Genomic DNA, 22,109 nt, shown 5'->3' on the forward strand with positions numbered 1-22,109 from the left:
GATGGAACTCCAAACAGTGAGATATTATCATAACACAGGACATCATAACCATCAGAAATAAAAGTGTCAATCCCTCTGTTCTGCCTGACTAGTGCAAATGTTACAAAAGGCAATTAATAGCCAAAGGATACCATAACCAAGATGAAATAGATAGAACTTTTATTGGGTTCCACCACATGCTATACAGATGCCACATATTTTAAAAGGATGTTTCTTATCTGCCTCCTGCTGAGTAAGCCTCTTTTTTCCCTTTTAGCAAAATATTCTCCTCACATAACACTAGAAACTTATCCAAAGCGATTCTAACTTCTGATCTTTGCACTATGGCATTCTGATTTTTTATGGCATGATTTCATTAAATATTAGCTGATACAACACAATATTATGATATATATAGTATGCAATATGAGCTAATACAAATTAGCCCATAACTAAATAGGAAATTCAGAAATTTTCTAATATAGTGATTAAGTCCAGAAACATACAAAGGCAGGCAAGTAGAATGCTAGAATATTGTCATTTTTGAGTGGTAGTGATTGATGTTTGCTCCATTCAAATTGCAATAACCCTAGTCTTAATATGGGAGGCAGCACAGAGGAAAGATTAGACTGAGATTCAGAAATTCTGGGTATATGATTGTAGCTAAGTTACTTACATTCTCCCAGACTATTTTTAGACCCCAATTGGGCATAATAGCAGTCCTACTACCCAAAGCACACATGGTAGAAAGAGTGCTAGATTTGGAGTCAGAGAACCTAGGTTCAATTTTTTTGTCTTTCACTTCCTATGTGACCTTGAACAAATCATTTAATGACTGAGCCTCATTTTCCCTCACGTGTGAAATGGATAACAATGATGTCAAACTCAAATAGAAGTGGGGCCATAAAGCCATACGTAAGGATCCACACTGGGGCAAAGTGACTTAGAACCCCATTGCCCTGCACCATTCTAAAGGACATCTAGAGCAAGATCAAAGTGTAATTGGGAAATAGTTAACAAAATGAATAAAAATACAATTCAACATACCTAATTTTGATTTGTAGTTTTCTAAGTCAATAGGCACCAGCAGGAATCCTTTCATATAGCCGAATGGCCCATTTCTATTTAATTTTCTTTTTGCAATGATACAAAAAACCCACATTATCTATGTTCTGCTGTACTTTTGCTTATTTTATTAAATATTTTCCATTACATATGGTTGAGCTGCACTCCAGAATGTTGTGGGCAGTATGGCTCACTGCATATTTGAAACTTATTGACAAGATGACTTCTGAAGTCCCTTCCAGGGCTAAATCCATGATACTATGAGCCAGTGATTACAAGCCTGATTGTTGTTGTTCAGTCATTTTCAGTCTGACTTTTCGTGACCCCATTTGGAATTTTCGTGGCAAAGATACTGGAGGGATTTGCCATTTTCCTCTCCAGCTCATTTTACATATGAGGAAACTGAGACAAACAGGGTTAAGTGACTTGCCCAAGGTCACACAGTTAGTGTCTAAAGCCAGATTTAAACTTAGGAAGATGAATCTTCCGAACTTCAGTCCCAGTGCTCTATCCAATGTACCTAGCTGCCCACAGGTCTGATTAGGGTTACTTTAGTGGGTTGTGAAGGAAGAACCTTGTATTAATATTAAAATGATTAGTGTGGAGACTAAATTGGGTCAGATTCCTTCTGTGTTCAGCAGCATTTCAATTGGAAAGGGACAGCCTAGCATCAGGAAACTTGATCTAGAATGAAGCAATACAGGAATGGCTTTGACTAAATATGGATGAAGAGACTTTGTCTTACCATAGATGAACAGGTTAGCCTGAACCCACCTAAAAGGTCTCTGGTGAACCCTAATGTGGTTTGTTCATTGATCTTGTTATCCAGGGAAGTCTGAGAACCTGATATGGTGACAGAATTTCTTTTGGTATTTAAAGAAGATAATTCTTATTCCAAAATTATAAACAAAAAATTCTAAAAGGAAATTTTAGATTCTATCACTCAGGTTCAAATCTCACTTCTGATATTTACTGATATTGTGACCTTGGATACGTCACTTTGCTTCACTGGGTCTTAATTTCCTCATTGATAAAATGAGGGGATTTGATTAGATGGCCTCCAAGCTCTCTTCCTTTTCCACATCTATGATGCTATGGAAGTCAGCAAGCCATTTATCAAGTATTTATCATTCACTGGGCACTGGGCTAAGTAAACCAAAGAGGTTGAACTAAAACTTTTATTTTCTGGAATGAGTGAATTAAATTTAATCCTATAAGGAGAAATCCCTGTGACTTCATTTATAATTTTTCCATGGATGCACATACACACACATAAACAAATATATGATATTATAAAAATCTTACATAAATATATGTATATACATACATACTCATATACATACTGTACATACATATATACATGCAAACATATTTTATTGGATCCATGATTTCTTCAGTGTAGGGAGCTCCTGATAAGGAACTTACTCTACCAGTATTTTTTTTTAAGCAATCAGGGTTAAGTAACTTGCTCAAGGTTACACAGCCAGTTATTTCTGGGTGTGGTGCTGAGTATCTGAGCCTGGATTTGATCCAGGTCATCCCAACACTGGAGCCAGTGCTCTTACTCGCTGTGCTACCTGGCTGCCCCTTACTCTACCAGTATTGATCTGCACCTTCTTTGAAGCTTGTATTCCTAAAGAGTTGCCTGTAGCATGAAGGAGATCATAAGATTCGAGATTCCAATCTAGAAAAGGCTTCAGAGGCCACTGAGTCAAATTTACTCATTTTATATATGAGGAAACTGAGGTTAAGTGGTTTGCCCAGGTTCACACATCTGGTATATATCAAAGGCAAGACTTCAACCCAGATCTTTCTAGCTCCTAAGTTAAGTCTCTCTCCTTTCTGCCATGCTGTCTTTCCTAGAATAAGGGAGTAGCAGTAAGTAATTGGACAGCCTATGGCAGTGTCACTGTAGGAACTATGATGATAATGATTGTTGTCACTTAATACTTTAAGGTTTGTAAAGGGCTTAAAATAACTTATTTCACTTTAACTTCATAACAATCCTATGGGATAGCTTCTGAAGATATTAGTATCTCCATTTTACAGATAAAACCAAGGCTCAGGGAGATAAATTGGCTTGCCTGCGCTCATACAGCAAGTACAAATCAGAGGTAAGATTTGAATCTTAGTCTTCTTGACTTCAATTTTGGCATTGTCTCTATTATATATTGGTATCTTTCCAAGGAAAACACAGTGGTGACATAGGGAAACATTCTGGCTAGAATGTAGTGATGCAAAAAACCAACCAGAGACCAATAAGAAAACTTTTATGGGTAAATGAAAGATATTAAATAAAAAGAATAGGGGAGGCTAACTGGTGCAGTGAATAGAGCACTGGCCCTGGAGTCAGGAGGACCTGAGTTCAAATATGGCCTCAGACACCAGTTACTAGCCATGTGACCTTGGGCAAGTCACTTAACCCCAATTGCCCTGCCTTTCCCCCTCCAAAAAAAAAAAAAAAAAAAAAAAAAAAAAAGAGTAAGAAGACAATCGTAAGCCCAGAACAATTTACAATAGAAGGATAAAGATTCTAAATATCTAATAAACTATAAATGGGATGAAAAAAATTTCTTATTAGGATTTATAATATTAAGTTTATAGGGGCAGTTAGGTGGCACAGTGAATAGAGCACAAGCTCTGGAGTCAGGAGGACCTGAGTTCAAATCCAGCCTCAGACACTTAACACTTATTAGCCATGTGACCTTGGGCAAGTCACTTAACCTCAATTGCCCAGCCTTCCCCCCTCAAAAGACCAAAAAATAGTTACTTTTAATTTATATTCATATCAAACAAAGCAATTTGCAAAGATTGGCAAAGCATTTTTTTCTCATAAATCATTGAGTTCAATAATGCAAATATTGTTAGTCATTTGGTAGCATAGTAGACTGAATTTGGGATTTGGAATCAGGAAAACCTGAGTTTGAAATATATGTCAGACACTACCAGTATGACTCTAGGCAAGTCATTTCCCTCTCTCAGCCTCAGTTTTCTTATCTAAAAACGGGATAATAGTACCAATCTAATAGAGTTGTGAGGATAAATTGAGATAACATGTAAAATGCTTTGCAAACCTTAAAGGACTCTATAATTGCTATCATCATTATCATCATCACTCTCATTACACCTATTTTACAGATGAATAAAATGAAGCTCAAAGAGCTAACATGACTTCCTCATGGTTATACAATTAGTCAGAACTGGAACTAAACCCAAAAATCTTCAGGAAAGAGATGCAATATGTGCAAAAATGACAGAAAAGATCCTTAAGTTTAATGTTTCTTTTAGTTCAAGTATTCAGAAGGAAAGTTGTTATTATTCTCACTTATAAAAATCCACACATTCCTAGTCACTATTCTAAATATTAACATAATTGACACACATATAAGATCAAAGTATTTTCATGGACAGCTTTCTCTCAGTGAGTTGTGGGAGTTGGAGGTCAAGACAGCATGGGAAATTGAAGTCCAAAGTTAATTTAATTCAGTCTCATTTTCGCAATGATTCAACAAATTCAACCATGAGTATTTATTAAGTGTTTCTACGTGTCAGGCACAGCACTAGGTTTCTGTAGAAATATTGGCAGATACCAAACAGACTCTACTCTCATAGAACCTATAATCTAATGGTAGGGGGAAAGGCATGAGATGAGAGACTGAGTGAATAGGGTGCCATTGACAAAGAGCACAGTGAGAAGGAACAAGATTCTGGAGAAACATCATAAGCTTTCAGCATCTTACTAATAAATATGTCACACAGCCTTAAGTATTTAAAGGTCTGTCATGGGAAAGAAGAATTATATTTGTTATGCTTGACCCCAGAGGATAGAATTGGGGATTGGTAGAAAGTTCCAGAGAGGGATATTTTGGCTCCTTGTACAGAAAAGCAGCCTAACAATTGGTGTTGTTCAGAACTGAAAAGGGCTGCTTCTGGAGAGAATGGATTTCATATCACCAGAGGTCTTTAAGCTTCATCTCTTCAGTTCCCATGGAGTTAACTATCACCTCTATGTATATGTCTCCCAGATCTGTGTTAGTCTCTCCCTGGGGGCTCTGTCCTGCATCAACAACTGCCTAGCAGACATTTCCATTAGGCATCTTAAACTCAACATGTCTAAAATTCAATTTAATTCAATTAAACTATCGTTTATTGTATGCCTGCTATGTGCTAAGAGCTAGAAAATATAAATTAGAAAAGAAAGAAAAAGAAAGCTAGTCCCTGCTTTCAAGAAGCTTAGAATCTAATAGAGGAAGATGAAGCACAAAAGGAAGCTGGAAAGGGGAGAGCAGAGAGGGGGTACTCCACTGAGGGAAATGGGAAGGCATTAAAGTTGTTAAAACTGAGTTTAACATTATCTTGATGAGATTCGAGATGATCAGCTTATTCTGTGAAGGGCATCTGGTTCCTGGGAGTTGAAACCAACCAGGGCCACAGGTAGAAAGTAGAGAGAACTCATTATCTCCCTCACTACCTGAGACTCCGCCTAGTGATTAGAGCCCTACCCCTCAAAATTAATTTATACTCTGCATGTATTTTGTATTTGACTACATGTGATTGTTATGTTCTCCAAACAGAACATAAACTTCTTGAAGACTCATTTGGTTTTTATCTTTGTACCCAGACCAGTGCCTGGCACCTAGGAGCTTAATAAATGTTTGTTGACTGGGTCAATCAATGAATGGAGCTAAGGCTTTATAATTTACCATTTGTCATGAATGTTGTAGAGAGAATTCCTTTTTGGGTATGAATTGAATTAGATAGTGTCTCAGATTCCTTCCATCTCTTATATTCTATGAACAAAAAACCTTACTTCCTTTTTTCCCCTTCACTTGCTTCTTTCAATATTAAAAGAAAAAGAATGATTGACAGATGTTTATGTGGAATATGCTGTGTTTTCTCTACTTGAGCCTTAATGGATGTTGTAGTCTGGGGCCAGTTGTGCCCCAGCACATACTACAGACCTGTACCCATTTTCCCCATAGGCTGTAGCAGTTATAACTGTCACTCGCCAGTGATGGTTTGTAATCACCTTAAATAGAAACGGCTTAAAGAATTGAGCTATAAGGGTAAAGCAGATTGTTCTCAGGACATAAAACTAAACTCACCTTATTATGTATTGTTACATTGCTGTCCACTCTCATTACTGAAGGCTATAAAGCAATTTTAACTGGTCCCTGGAATGCCACAGGCAGTAAATGTTTTTACTTTACTGTTCTATTGAGCGGAATAGAGCAGCTACATTTTAGTAATCTCACAGCTGGGGAGCACAGAAACGACTTTCTAATCGTTATGAATTCATTAAAATATTTGGTTTGAGTAACCTTGGTATTTCTTTAAGGATGGTTGGGGAAATCATGCCATAATCGTTGAATTTGATAGTGAATAGCCTCTCCATAAAATTCAATGGTCCAAGACCTAGCGTTGTTCTATGCTGGTAACTTCATCTCTTTAGTTGCCCCTAAATGTTGCAGTCCACATTCTAGCTTCCTGAGGGCACTGTATTTATCGTTGTCCTTCACAGCCAAAGCTGACAGAGCTTGTGGATCATGAGTGCAGCTAAAGGGGCTCATGTTTATTTTGAGCACGCAGTCAGTCTGCTTGTTTAGGTGTGCAGCTGTTTCCCATCCTCTGATTCAGTGACTCCACCACCAAAGAGACATGGCATAGTGTACAGAGGGCCACCCTTGAAACCAAGAAGATCTGGGTTCAAGCCCTGCCTCCAACACATACTGTCAGTGTGACTATGGACAAGTCACTTAATCTCTCAGTGGTTTTTAGTTGACTCCAAACACTATAAATTATAAATCGCTTGGTAGAGGATATTTACACATCTGGGAATTCTCTTTGCTAGGGAAACTACATGTCTAGTCTCTATTCTCCCAGTGCATATTATCGTTGCTACTGTATCATTATATATTTACTTCATCTGGAGTAGACTGATCTCTCTACCACTATCCCCTTTCAGTACAAATAGTGGCCGTTCTCCCCTTTACCTCCATTGACTCTCAGAACTTAAAATATAATTAGAAAAATGAGAAAAGATTAAGATAAGAAGAAATTAATACATGCAAGTTTGAGAATTCAGATCCAACCTAATTCAAAGAACTGATGGTGCTTTAAGATGCTAAAGGGATAAAAGCAAAAGCAAAAACACTGACTGATTTTCACCATCTAATTGAGAAATTTAACTGACATTCCCACCATGAGGAAACCTAGAGTCCCATATTAACTCATCCATCAAACGTTTGGTCTTAGCAGTAGGGACATGCCCTTGGTATGCTACGTGAGGGTATGGAAATAACATGGAAGAAGACAGAGTGAGAGAGTTTATGGACAAGTTCTTATACCCACAGACCAAGTGTCAGTCCTCTACTGGAAGTCACACAGTTGTGAAGACCCAAGGATGAATTCAAGAAATATTGAAGAAGGTAAAATGACAACAGGTTGGGATGGGGAAAATCAGGTTTCCTCTTTTACCACACACACACACACACACACACACACACACACACCCAGATGACTGGGAATATATCAATTACTAATTATCATGTGCCTATTTCTCATCTCTATAAAATTTTATGAGACTAATCTACATAGACATTGAGTATGTTCTTGATAAAAATATGAGGAGGGAGCAGGAAGATTTTCACAATTTACTTCAGCAAAAAATATTTTCAGTGTTTACACTCTCTTTACCACTTTAACTTGCAGTAGTACTATTGGGTTAGCTCTCCAGAGGGTCGTTGGTAACCCTGCTTTGTAGGGAATACCTTTTAAGGTACTCACTACTAACACTGCTGTTCACAAGCTCTCACTAGTGAGTTTCTCTTTAATAGTCATCCAGTAGACACACTGAGCTCAAAGCCATGATATTTCATAAGAAGGCATCATTAGAAAAATAGTTATGAACACATACCCCCCCATAAATTTAGGTTGCATTCTCCCTAGTGGTAAGCCCAAAAGAACTCAGGTCTCTAGCCTTACAGGTGTTCCATCTCCTTTTTCTCATCCTAGAGGTCTCATCTAGCTACTCTCAGAGTATCTCTGCTGAGTGAGTTGTTCAGAAGGGCTCTCAGATGGAAGAGGATGTTCCTCTCCTCAGTTCAACTCTAAATTGCCAAAGCTGTTCTCCTTGGAATTCAGTCGGTTTGTTCTTTGGTGGCAGGGTTGTTGTGTCTTGAAGCTGTTTCATGCCTTGAGTCACAACCTGTCTGTGCCCATGTCTATCAGAAGAGTGTCTCTGCTGTATATTATGTTACCTATGTACTGGGTGGGTAGCTCAACTGCAAAGTATCATGGACAGTAGAGGAAGGGGAAAAGAAAAAGAAATACCCCCTCCTCCTCTTAAGAGATTAAGAACAATTCTCTTTCAGGGGCTGACTCCTCTCATAGCTCATAGCTAAAGATGGTGAACTTAGCATTTTAAGAGCTATCAGAAGTTTGGCAAGTCTTGTAGTGAATGAAGTTGTCCCTTTCTGTTCAATTAAGAAAAAAAATTTTTTTCACACTTTGTAAAGGTATAATAAAATGTTAAAAATATAATTACTATGTTACTATGACTATTGTTAACATAGTAATAACTTATTATCTCTCATCTATCCTTTTATTTCTATTACTATATCAAGTTGGAGGAGGGTCACCACCACCATCCCCCATTAGTAATATAATAGACTGAAAAATTTAGAGAAGACTATTCCAGTGTGTTCATTTTTTGATCCCAAAGCATCTGAGTCAGTAGAGCCAAATTCTTGAAAGGTTCTCCTATAATGGTGTGTCCCATGCACAACTTGAAATCACAAAAGAATTCTTTTTAGATGTAACCAGATATCTGGGTTATTTTTTCAGTGATCTTTTGATTATCAATATCAAGCAAGGCATAAAGCATGAAAACACAAGTTTGCCAAAGGCATTTGCCATGTGTGGAAGATGTCCTGTGTAGAGTGTCCAAATCAGGGCAAATATTGCAATCATGCAAATATTTAACAACCATGTTCTCCTTTGGGGTAGAGGGGGTGGGACAGATGTATGTCCACACAAATTTATGCTTAATCTATATTATTAACACTTTATTCTAATAATCAACAAAACAATACATCAAACCCTCTTATTTGTAGCAATTGCTGATTTCTGAGGTGCAAATGCTCACATGGAAAATTTCATAATGGGCTCTTGCAAACTGATTAGAGCTGGTTCCAGCATGCCACATGGAAGTAGGTTTTCTTACACATAATGATGTGCTCCAGATATGTCAATTTTTCATTTTCCACTATAATCTCTTCTTTTCATTCTTGAAATGTCACCAGGCTCTAATGGCAATCATGATTTCCAATGCTTATATTCTCCAAATTCAGCCATCCTTACTGAAAAAAAAAATCAATCAATCAATAGCTAGAATGATTATAGTGCATTAAGGTTTGCAAAAGTACTCTACAACAACATTTATTAAAGAGTTACTATGCACCAGGCATTGTACTAAGACTTAGAGGTACAAACAAAAAGCTAAAACAGTCTTTGCCCTCAAAGAGCTTACAATCAGATGGGGGAGACAAGATGTGTGTAAAGAGGTACATACAAGATGAATGCAGAGTGGATAGAAGATGGGTGTGGGGTAGGATTGTTCTAGCAAATATTTAACAACTGGCTCTACCAAAAATGTATGCATGCATACTTTTAAATTTAATTTTCATTATTAGAATTTTCTCATACTTTTTTTTGTTTTGCTTTTTTTGGAGAGCAATTGGGGTTAAGTGACTTGCCCAAGGTCACATGGCTAGTTTTTGTGTTAATTGTCTGAGGCCACATTTGAACTCAGGTCCTCCTGACTCCAGGGCCAGTGCTCTATTCACTGTGCCACCTAGCCACCCCTTTAATACTTTTTTAAGTTTAGGCAACCAATAGGAAAATAAATGAAGCCCTGATTTGTAGTGTATGTAGATTTCCAAGGTTTTTCAAAATGCTCGCACTGAAAATTTAACAATCAGTTTAGAAATCAGTTCAAGGGACTGGAGCACACCTCTGTGTGGGGGTAGGGGGCAGGTGTGGAAATATTTGGGCAGATTGGCCACTCAAGGCATAGAAAGCCACATAAATGGCTTCAATACTAAAGTTGAAAGCTACTAATGTGATAAATGAGTCCATCTTTCCATACAAAAAATGAGATGAAATTGAGAAAATGATATGATGCAAGTAGTTTGTATTAAAACAAAAAACTGTTAGAGGGAAGACTGTTGAATGTGGCTCAGTAATATCCATTTCTGCGCAATGCCAGATTTCCCTTTAATACTGTAATTTCTACCTGCATGGAGAACAACGTTACTTTTCAAATGCTGCCATGATTCCTGTGTGACAGCAAACAGCAGTATTTATGTTCACTCATATACCAGCTCAGTGCTTGCACTCTTAAACAGGTCCAAAGCTTATAGATCATGACTTGTAAAGTCAGCTTTGGGATAAAGCAAGACGCATCCACAGTATGTTCTAATGTAAAAAGGCTATTACCAGACCATTTACAAAGATTGGAAAAAGTAATGATGTGCATCATTTACATGCTGTAGGGATCATAAAATACTTAATGCTATTTTGTGGTAGTTAATCTCAAAATTTATTATTACAATAACAATACATCATAGCTTATAGTATGAGGTAGATTTCAGAATAAACCATCAGCTAGCACTGCACAAGAATTAAAGTTCATAGCCATTATGAAAAGGATTGGGAAGATGTTCCCGGGCAGGAGAAAGCCATTAACCAATTCTTTAATATTATTCCACATTCCCATCATCATTTCCACCATCCTGAAGGGAATTTCCAGATATTACAGAAATGCCTTTTGTTCAGAGAATAATAGAATTTTAGAACTGAAAGGGGACATAGGAACATGAGATCATAGATTTAGAATTGTAAAGGATCTTAGATACTATCTGATCCAACCTCCTCATTTTAAGGATGAGGAAACTGAGGCTCAGAAAGGCTCAGTGACTTGCCTAAAGTTATATATATATAGTAAGTGACCAACTTTTTAAAAGTATTCTTATCCAAAATATTCATTTAAGAGATATGGGAACTGAAGCCCAAAAAGGCGGAATAATTTTCCCAAAGTTATACATCTAGTTAGTAACAAAGATAGTACTAGAACCAAAATGTTTTGATTATGAATTCCACTTTAGTACTGTCAGTATTCAACCAATCAATACATTTATTAAATGTCTTCTTATGTCAGACACTGTCTAAATGCTGAACCTGTAATAAAGAGATAAAGGATTGTCTTTTACTCCAAAAAGCTTACAATTTATTGGGAGAGCCAACATGTAAACAAATATATACAAAGCAAGCTATGTCCAGGGTAAGTAGGAAATAATTAACAGAGGGAAAGCACTCGAATTAAGGGGTTGGAGAAAGGTTCTTGTAGAAGACAGGATTTTAATTGGGGCTCAAAGGAGGCCAGAGAGGTCAGTATTCTGAACTAAGAAGAGAAAGCATTCCAGAGAGTGATACCATTGGGCTAGTCTAATGATTAATCTTTATTTAAAGTTCTGTTGATATTTTTTTATATCATCTCCCTATCCAGCCCCTCACCCTTTTATTTAACCCTCCCTCACAACATGGAAAAACTGTTAAGGAAAGCCACCTGACAAAACAGTCATGTCTGGTAGAATATGCAACCTTCTTCCATAGCTTCTCATCTGTCTACTGAGAATACACAGGTATATTTCATCATCTATTCTGAGATCAAAACTGGTGACTATAATTAATTTGTGATTAATCTGGCCGTCTTTTCATTTACATTCTTATAACAATGACTCTCCTTTAATATCATTTATAGGTCTGTGAAAGCAGATATTTTAGATCAAACTGAAGTAAAAATAGAATCACTTTTTATAGAATTAGTCCGAGAGCCTAATAAGTAGACAATTGGGACAGTGGAAAGGCTTATGTGGAAAAGGCATTGTAGTGCAGAGGAGTAGCTGTGGGGAGACTTAAAAAATAATAATGCTTTCCTTTTACTTTCCCTAAAATATTTTGTGTACTTGAATAGGCAAAGCTAGACCATGTCTTGGTCCTATCAGCACCACAATCAGTACTGTTGTGTCACCAGGCTAGGATTTCAGCAGTGCTTTTTACTTTAGTCAGTATTCTTGAAAATTGTTTGGAAGTTGTATCAGATATAAAATGTAATGACTCCAGGCAGCCATTTCTCAGTGCTTTTTGAAGTATTTCCATCTGGTTGGATATTTGCTGATGTGATCAAGGGAGTTTTAAATTGAAAATGGATGAGGAGAGAGAAGGAAGGCCTAGAGAAAATGATAAATCCAGATACTATTGAGGACAAGTACAATATAGAAAAAAAATTACAGTAGAAAAGTTTCAATAATTCAAAAGAAGACATAACTTAAAGGATCCAGGAACAATCTTTGAATGTTTATGCAAATAATTCAATGAAACTCCATTCCATAAACATGTGTTATATGCTTAATATGCTAGGGATACAGATACAAATTAAAACAGTTCTCTCCCCCAGGGAACTTAAATTTTCCTAAGGGGATAAAATATGTATGCAGAATGATTTCAAGAGGGAAAGAATACAAAACTTCTGGAAAGGATCAAGAAAGGCTTCATGTAGTCAGTCTCACATGAGCTACCCTTTAAAAGAAACTGTAGTTTGGTGAGGTGGGAGAGAGAAGGCAAGGTGTTCTGGAAATGAGAGACTACCTGTTGAATGATAGGGGGGCAGGAAATTAAATATTGTGTATAGGTCTAAGCAAATAGGCCAGTCTGGCTAAAATGGTCAGGGTATGAATGGGATTAATATGAAAATAGTTTGGAAAGGTAGGTAGGAGCTAGATATTGTGGAGGACTTTAAATGAGAAGAGGACAGATGAGAGCAAAACTGTGAATGTAATTTCTTAAAGCACAATGACATTTCAGTATATTTATATACTGTAACTTATTCAGCCCAGTTGATTTAACCCCCAACCCCACCCCTTAGTCTCCTATTCTTTTTCACCTTAAAAAAGTTATGGTTATTTTGTACGTATTTATTTAGAGTTGGTTTTGCTTAGGACAAATTCTTCCTTTAACTTACCCTCCCTCTAATTGTCCCTTCTCCCATCTCTCTTTTCCTTCCTGTCTCTCTGTTTAGTAAACTGTATTTCTATATCCAACTCCATGTGTGTATTGTCCTCTTTATCTTTAACCAGTTGAGAGCAATGATCAAGTGTCAGTCACTCCCCTTACCCCTTTCTCCTTGTTTGCACAAACTTCTATTTGCACACCTTGATTATATGAGATAATTTTCCCTAACCTCCCTTTTCCTTTCCTCTAGTATGTTTCTCTTCTCCTTCCTTTCCATTCTTTAAAAGATCATGAAGACATAGCAGAATTACTCCCAGGCATTCTGTCCAGTTAGACTCTCTGTTACCCATGATTATGAGAGGATTCAGTAGAGACACATGTATTATCTCTTCATTAATTCTTGCGTAGTCCTTTATGGTTATTTCTTCGTGTTTACCGTTTTATGTTTTTCTTGATGCCTGTGTTTAAACCTCAAAGTTTCTTTTTTTTTTCAAATGCTTTATTAACTTCTGATTTACATCATTCATTTCCACCAGATTTTAAGTTACAAATTGTTTCCCCGTTTTTCCCCTACCCACCACCCCAAAATAGCAGTCCCACAGGATATAAACCTCAAAGTTTCTACACAGCTCTCTAGTCTTTGCATCAGCAATGATTGGAAGTCCTCTGTTTCACAGGTGTCAAATATAGGTGCCACCCATAATATTCCCAAATGTAACCTGAACTAGATTAACATATATTTTGGAAATATTTTAGAAAATAAATAAAAATAACATGACATAGACAATATTAATATGTGGTTTTCTAAATTAATATGTGGCCCACAGGGATCCTTATGTATGGTTTAGTGACTCCCATTTCATTTGAGTTTGACACCATTGCTCTGTTTCATTAATGGTCTACTTTATAGGATTATATTCAGTTTTTCTGGGTAAATTAATCTTGGTTGCAAACCTAAATCTTTTGCCTTTTGGAATATTGCTTACCACTTCTTTATAGTTGTGGCTGCCAAATCATGTGTAATTCTGATAGTGGCTCCTTGGTATAATTTTTAATCTTTCTGAATGCTTAAGGTATTTTTCTTTCCCTGTGCTAGATTATTCCACTGCCATTCACTCCTGTCTACACCCTCTCCCAGTTTCCATAGACTTCTGTCTCCCTATGCTAACCTGGGCTGAAAAAAAATGACTCACTGGTTTTTTTTTCTTGGATTTTCTCATCAGAATTAAGTATGGAACATTTTCTAAATCTATTTGGAAGAGTTAGTAGAGAGGGACTTTGTATAGTTTAGTAGGGTTACATGTAAAACCTTAAGCCTAGGTGTAAATAATCATGAAAACAATGAGTGCGATATAGCTTAAAAGTAGGCTATGTAAGAAAGAAGACACTTAAATGATTGTAAATTCCATATGAGTCATCAATGTGATGTGAATGTCCCCAAAATTAACACACTGTTGCTAGAAACGTCATATCCAGAACAGCCAAGGGAGTTGGTGTGCCACTGTCTTCTCCACCATCCTATCACACAATTTTTCATTGAGTTGTGCTCTACACATATCAAGAGGAACTTGATAAGCTGAAAAATGTCAAGACAAGGTAGTGAAAGTGATGAAGGAAATTCAAACTGAGTAATGAAAAACGCTTGAGAAACCAAGGATGTATCTCCAAGAGAAGAAAAGCTTTAGAGAGGACATAGAATCATAGAAAATCAGAACGAGAACAAAACTTGCAAATCAACTCATTAAATACTTTTATTTTATAGTTTAGGAGTTTGAGTCCCATGTAGATGAATTGACTTTCCCAGGGTCCTGGAGTAAGTTCATGACTAACCTGGGACCAGAATTGAGTTGACTGAGTCTGCGTGTGCTCTTGTCTCCATATGGGGAGATTCAGAGCTGGACAGAAACTTGAAGTAATCTAGTCTACACCTTTATTTTACCAGTGAGAAAACTGGGACTTAGAAAGATTTAATGCTCTACGCGATCACATGGACAATAACTAACAGAGCCAAGATTCAAATCCAGGCCCTTGTCTTTAAATAAAAATATTCAAAAGCCTATTATTTGGAAAAAAAAGTTTATACTTTTTCTGAGTGACTACACAGGGCAGAATTGAGACAAATATATGGACATTATAGGAAGTAGATTTGGGCTCAGCGTAAGAAGGAACATAATAACAAATAAAACTATTTGAAAATAAAATGTAGTCTCATGGGGGTAGGGGAATGTCACAGAATCAAGCAACACAGCCAAGCTCTCCAAACGTTCCCCTCCAAACCATTTTAAAATAATGCCTCAAATTGAATTCTTTAGTGGCAGAGTCAACAAAAGGTTGGGGTGAGACATCTTTCCAGTCTCAACCAATTTAGGAGGTTGTCAGGAGAGGTTTATGACACAGACATGGGAGTTGGCCCTGAGTGCTAACCAGTGGTGAGCCTTGGAGTTAATAGTGACAGTGGCAGCAGCAGCTTTAGGAACTCTCAGTCTAGAGATGGTAAAAGGACCAGACAACTGGTCAGAAAGAGATTACAAAAGACACTCTGCTGCCACTGGGTGCAGGGCCTTGGTGCTGTTTGGCATCTCAATAGAGTTGCCCATAAGTAGGTCTGGATCACCAGTCCAGGACAGGGAGGAGCACTTGTGGTGGGTCACAAGGGGGCAGAGGCCCTGGTTACAGTTCCAAGGCAGAGAGGAGCACTAGTGCTTGTAGCTGCAGGAGAACAGGAGCCCTTCCTGGGTAAATACTATAGCATAGTACAGGAGACCAGGGACCACACATCTCTCTGGATCACACCACCTTGGAAGCACCAAAAATCTCCAGACCCACCATAAGTAGCCCTGAAAACAGCAGCAAGAACATGTTCAGGTGAGCAAAGACAAAGTTTAACATAAAGCTCAAAGTCAAGAAATAGCCCAGAAAAACATGACTTGACTGTAAAAGGCTACTACAGAGGCAGGCAAGACCAAGAAACAAAGTCAGAAAAAGACAACAATAGCAAAACAACTACAACCAAAGCCTCAAACAACAACAAAAAAAAGATAATTGGATATAAGCTGGATACGAATTCCTGGAAGATTTAAAGAGATAACAGTAGTAAAGGAAAAATTGGAGAAAGAAATGAGAATGATGCAAGAAAATGATGAAAAGAGAATTAATAGCTTGGTAAAAGAAGCACAAAATATAATGAAGAAAATAACACTTTAAAAAACAGAATTGATCAGATGGTAAAAGAGGCATAAAAAATCACTGAAGAAAAGAATTCCTTAAAAAGGCAAAATTGGCCAAATGGAAAAAGTACAAAGATCCACCAATGAAACAATTACTTAAAAATTAGAATTGGGCTAGTGGAAGCTAATGACTCCATAAGATATCAAGATACAATAAAACAAAGTCAAAAGAATGAAAAAAAACCTAGAAAAAAATGTGAGATATCTTATTGGAAAAACAGCTGATTCGAAAGTAGATCAAGGGAAAATAATTTAAGAATTATTGGACTACCTGAAAACCATGATCAGAAAAAGAGCTTAGCTATCATATTTTGAGAAAATATAAAGGAAAACTGCTTCAGTATCTTAGCTTTAGAGCAGGGGTGAGGAACCTGTGGTCTCCAGGCCATATATGGCCCTCTAGATCCTCAAGTGTGGCCCTTTGACTGAATCCAAACTTCACAGAACAAATCCCCTTAATAAAAGGATTTGTTTTGTAAAACTTGGACTCAATCAAAATGTTGCACCCAAGAAGCCAGAAGGTTACATGTGTCCTTGAGGACACAGGTTCCCCACCTCTGGTTTAGAGGGTAAAATTTTTAAAAATGAAAGAATCCATCAATCATCTCCTGAAAGAGATCCCAAAATAAAAGTTCTCAGGAATATTATAACCATTTTCCAGAGTTCCTAGGTCAAGAAGAAGATTTTGCAAGCAGTCAGAAAGAAGCAATTCAGATACCGTGGAGTCACTCAGGATCACATAAGAAGTAGCAGCTTTCACATTAAAAGAGCAGAGGACTTGGAATATGATATTCTGGAAGACAAAGAAGCTAGGATTACAACCAAAAACAACCTACTCAGCAAAACTGAGTGTAGTCCTGCAGGGGAAAAAGTGGATATTTATTAAAAATAGAGGACTTTCAAGTATTCCTGATGAAAAAACTAGAGCTGAATAGAAAATTTGACATTCAAACCCAATACTCAAAAGAAACATAAAAAGGTAAACGTGAAAGAGGAATCATAAAGGACTCAATAAGGCTAAACTGTTTGCATTCCTATATGGGAAGATGATACATGTAATTCCCAAGAACTTTATTATTAGGGCAGCTATAAGGAGTCTATGTTACATAGATAGAGGGTATGGGTGTGAGTTGATTATGTTGCGATGATCTCAAAAAAACAAAGGGATGAGAAAGAGGGATGCATTAGGAGAAGGGAAAGGGAGGGGAAGAATGGAATAAATTATTGCAAAAAGGGGGCATGCAAGGAAGAGCTTTTACAATGGAGGGGAAAATGGGGGGAGGGGAGAAGCAGGCAATTCTTGAACCTGACTCTCATCAAAATCAGTTCAAAGAAGCAAGAATATATAGACACACTCAACTGGGTATATAAATCTTTTTTTTTTCCCCAGAAGGGAACAGAGGTGGGGGGGAGGGGATAAGAAAAAAATAAGGGTATTATAAAAGCAAGGGCAGATTAAGGGAGACAGTGGTCAGAAGGAAAACAGACTATCAAGGAGGGACAGAGTAAAAAGAGAAGGATAAGCATAAAAAATAAGATAGAGGGAAATACACAGTCATCATAACTGAATGTGAATCAGAGAAACCCACCCATAAAACGGAAGCAGATTGCAGAATGGATTAGAAACCAGAATCCAACAATATGTTATTTACAAGAGACACACTTGAAACAGAAAGACACACAGTGAGAGTTAAAATAAAGGGCTGAAAGAGAACCTGTTATACTTCAGTTGAAGTATAAAAATGATCTATAAAAAAAGCAGGGGTGACTATCATGATCTCTGACAAAGCCAAAGCAAAAATAAACCTAATTAAAATAAATAAGAAGAAAAACCACAGTTTGATAAAAAGTACCATAGACAAGTAATATTTTTTTTAAATCATAGCAAGCTTCTCAAATAAAGGCCTCGTTTCTAAGTATGAGGGGAACTGAGTCAAATTTATAAAAATAAGAACCTTTCCTCAGTTGCTAAATGGTAAAAGGATATGAAAAGATAATATTCAGAAGAAATCAAAGCTGTTTGCGGTCATATGAAAAAGATCTTCTCAATTGCTATTGATTAGAAAAATGCAAATTAAAATAACTCTGAGGTTACCGCCTCACACTTATTAGAAGTGTCAAAGCTGGAGGGGAAGTGGGAAAATAGGTATACTAATGAACTGTTGGTGGAGTTGTGAACTGTTCTAACTATTCTGGAGAATAATTTGGAACTATGCCCAAAGGACTACAAAACTGTGTATACCCTTTGACCTAGAAATACCACTATTAGGTATGTATCTCAAAGAGATCAAAGAAAAAAAGAAAAGGACCCACATGTTCCAAAACTTTTATAGCAGCTCTTTTTGTGGTGGCCACCAAGTAGAAATTGAGGGAATGCCCATCAACTGAGGAATGTCTGAACAAGTTGTATTTACTGTGATGGAACACTATTGTGCTATAAGAAATGATGAGGGGGGATGGTTTCAGAAAAAGCTAGGAAGATCTATATGCTATACGAATTGATGCAAGGTGAAGTGAGAAGCAGAAGATCATTGTACACAGTAACAGCAATGTTGTAATGATGATATTCTATGAAAGACTTAGCTATTCTTATCAGAAAGACTCATGAAAATTGCTATCCATCACCAGAGAGAACTGATGAACTGACTAAAAATTGAAGTATAATTTTCTCACTTTCTTTATTTTGCTTGCTTTTCTGTGACATAGCTAATATAGAAATATGTTTTATATGATTTTACACCTATAATGGGTATCATATTGCTTGCCTTCTCAGTAGGTAGGAGAGGAGATAGAGGGAGGGAGAGAATTTGGAACTCAGTTTTTTAAATGTTAAAAAAAATCTTTAAAAAGTAGTAGCAGTCAAAGAAATTACTTCCCCTATCTAAGCCTCATTTTCCTTTTCTGTAAAATGACAGTTTTAGTTGGACCAGATTACTTAGGTTACTTTTTAGTTCTAAACGAGAGAAAGATAGATGTAGAAATAAAAGTAGAACTAGATGTAGCTATAGATAGGCTTTCCTTAGTTGGACTAATTCCTCATGACACACTAGTCATAATATGTTGGATATGTTGGGGAGAGAGGATGGGAAGATATTTTTACTCATACCAATTTCATTGTACCAGGAAAATTTGGATATAAAACCTATTTCTATTTTTAAAAAAGGATAATATGCAAATCCCTCAATGTAGAATTTAAAGCATGTGTCTGTGCAATGGCATGGAAGTAGGAGGTGACATGTTAAGTTCAGGAAGCAACAAGCAAGACTAACTTGGCTAGAACATAGAGTGTATGAAGGGAATTAAGGTAAAAAAGACTGGAAAGGTTGCAGCACAATTACATAGTGCTTTAAATTCTCTGCTGAGGCATTTGTATATTATCCTAACAATAAGAGGGAATCACTGAAAATTTTTAAGGATATGAGTGACATGGTTTGACTTGTATCTTGGTAATATTGATTTAGCAGCTTAATAAAGGTTGGATCAGATAATAACAATAACTAGCATGTATAAGTAAAGGTTTGCAGACCATTTTACAAATATTATCTCTTTTTGTCCTCACAGAAACCCTAGGAGGCAGATACTATTATCCACATTTTACAATTGGGGAAACTGAGGCAGGCAGCAATTCAGTAATTTGCCCAGAGTCACACAGCTGTTAAATGACTAAGGCCAGATTTTAACTCTGGTCTTTCTGTCTCTAGCTCCACAACTTTATCAACTGTGCCTCCTAATTGCCTTTGAAAGCAGGAAAACCAATTTGTGTACATATGGAAAAGTATTTTGAAAAGCAGAAATCATAGCATATTAGTAATTTATTTTTCAAAAATACTATATAGCTTAAGACCCCTAGCTTGAGAAGCCTCTCTTTACTATGCATCATCATCATAGTGAAGATTTTGCTGAATCCTCTGGTTAATTGTCCCCATGTTTTAGTCAAGAGGGATGTGAATGGTAGGGTAGGAAGCAAATTGGAGGACCACAACCTTGCATATGGAAGAGATGATCTGACCAATGCTAAATGTACCAGTAAGAAGAGAGTGGGACTGGAAGTAAGGACTGAGCCTCTGAAGTGGATGGATTATGCTTGATCAAAGGACAAGCTTTAGGGTTGTTTGGGGGGAGGAGGGGGATGAATTATTTTTTGGTGGAGAAGAGGGTAGTCTCCATATTCTACCCAGGCTGGAAGTGCAGTGGCCACTCATTGGCCCCAATACCAACCAGCACAGAAACTTAGATCTGTTCTGTTTCTGACCTAAGCCAGTTTGCTTTTCCCTGGACAGCCTTGGAGCCCCTTGCTCCCAGGAGCTCTACATATTGGGACCTGACTCAAAGCCAACACCCAGTTGGCTTTAGCCCTACTGCAGCTTAGAGCTCCCAAACTTTAGGGCTCCACTAGCTTTATGCTCTCCAGTAGCAGATGTGACAGGTCTGTGCCACCACTACCACCAACAGCAGCAACAGCCCCCTTTGGCAAATTTTTTATCACTCCTCCTAGCATATTTCAGATTGTATGTTGCAGGCTCTTCTCTAAATAAATGAAATTTTGTACTCTGGAAGTTATAAGGAAAGCAGTATTCTATTTTTTTTTAAATATTAGTGGGCTGTGGAGAGACAGAGAGAGACAGACAGAGACAGACAGAGAGAGAGAGAGAGAGAGGACATTCACCCTTTTTACTAGCCTCAGTTTTTAATCTATCAAAGAGCGTGGTGTTTTCTTAACTTGTACTAGATCAGAGAGAAATTATTTTTTTTCAGTATAACTATGCAACAGTAAGCTACAAAAATCTCATGCATTTTTTTTCAATTTAACAATATCTTTTTATGGAAATTCTTCTTAAAACTGGGTCATGGTGACATTTTAAGAAAACAGTATGTGGTAGTTCTTGTTATTAGATTCTTTTGTTTGTCCTGATCACCAAGATACTACATTTCACAGAGGAAAAAAGGGATAAAATCACAAAGTCATACAAACTTTAGTAGTTTTTAAAAATATTATTGTGAATAATATTTCCCAGAGTTTTAAATTTTAATATTGATGCAGCCTGATATTGTAGTTTTGAGAGTCTTGAATTAAATATTTAGATCTTAAGTTCAGAGGTCAGGGCCTGGAGCTAGATGCATGTTTTATATTCTGCCTAATGTGCTTCTAATACTCAGTGTCATAGGGTGTAGAAAATTTAAGCAAAGTAGTATTCCCTGGTGTGGTTTTCCTTATATATAGTAATTTTAACCTTTCTATTTTTCATTTTAGATTTCTATTTTCTTCCCTAAATAAGCAAATGGAGGTCCATGCTACTCTGAGTATTTGTGAAACATGATTTATCACCTTAACAGAAATTGAATTAAAACTCTCTGGAGCACCCCCTCTATTTCCTTCTCACTACCTTTTTTTTTGTTTGTTTTAAGAATTCAGAGCATCTCAAATCATGTTATAAGTAAGCCTTTGTTTTAGGAAAAGAAGGAAGTAAGTCAGTCAAGCAGTTATTAAATGCCTATCAGGTGACCAGAATTACCCTTTTTACCTTAATAGTAAAGATACAAAGAAAGACAAAAACAGGCCCTCCCTTCAAAGAGCTCATAGCAGAATGAGAGAAACAATATGCAAACAATTATGTACAAACAAGATATATAGAGTATAAATGATAGGTATTCTATGAAGGAAGGAAGAAAGGGAGGGAGGGAGGAAGGAAGAAAGGAAGGAAGGGAGGGAGGAAGGAAGAAAGGAAGGGAGGAAGGGAGAGAGGGAGGAAGAAAGGAAGGGAGGGA

General features: G+C 37.0%; 1 long non-coding RNA gene across 1 annotated transcript in view; it reads right to left on the minus strand.

The window, feature by feature from the left end:
- Positions 1-8,619: 8,619 nt before the first annotated feature.
- Positions 8,620-22,109, minus strand: part of LOC138146607 (uncharacterized) — a 29,021-nt gene continuing 15,531 nt past the window's right edge. The window contains exon 3 of the long non-coding RNA XR_011164546.1: positions 8,620-9,404. This is a non-coding gene — a long non-coding RNA (uncharacterized lncRNA). The remainder of the gene's footprint in view (positions 9,405-22,109) is intronic.

The sequence above is a fragment of the Petaurus breviceps genome, unplaced genomic scaffold (assembly GCF_028583685.1).
Source record: "Petaurus breviceps papuanus isolate PSGF00001 unplaced genomic scaffold, PetGlider_PUasm1.0 90763, whole genome shotgun sequence".
NCBI classification, from domain to species: Eukaryota; Metazoa; Chordata; class Mammalia; order Diprotodontia; family Petauridae; genus Petaurus; species Petaurus breviceps.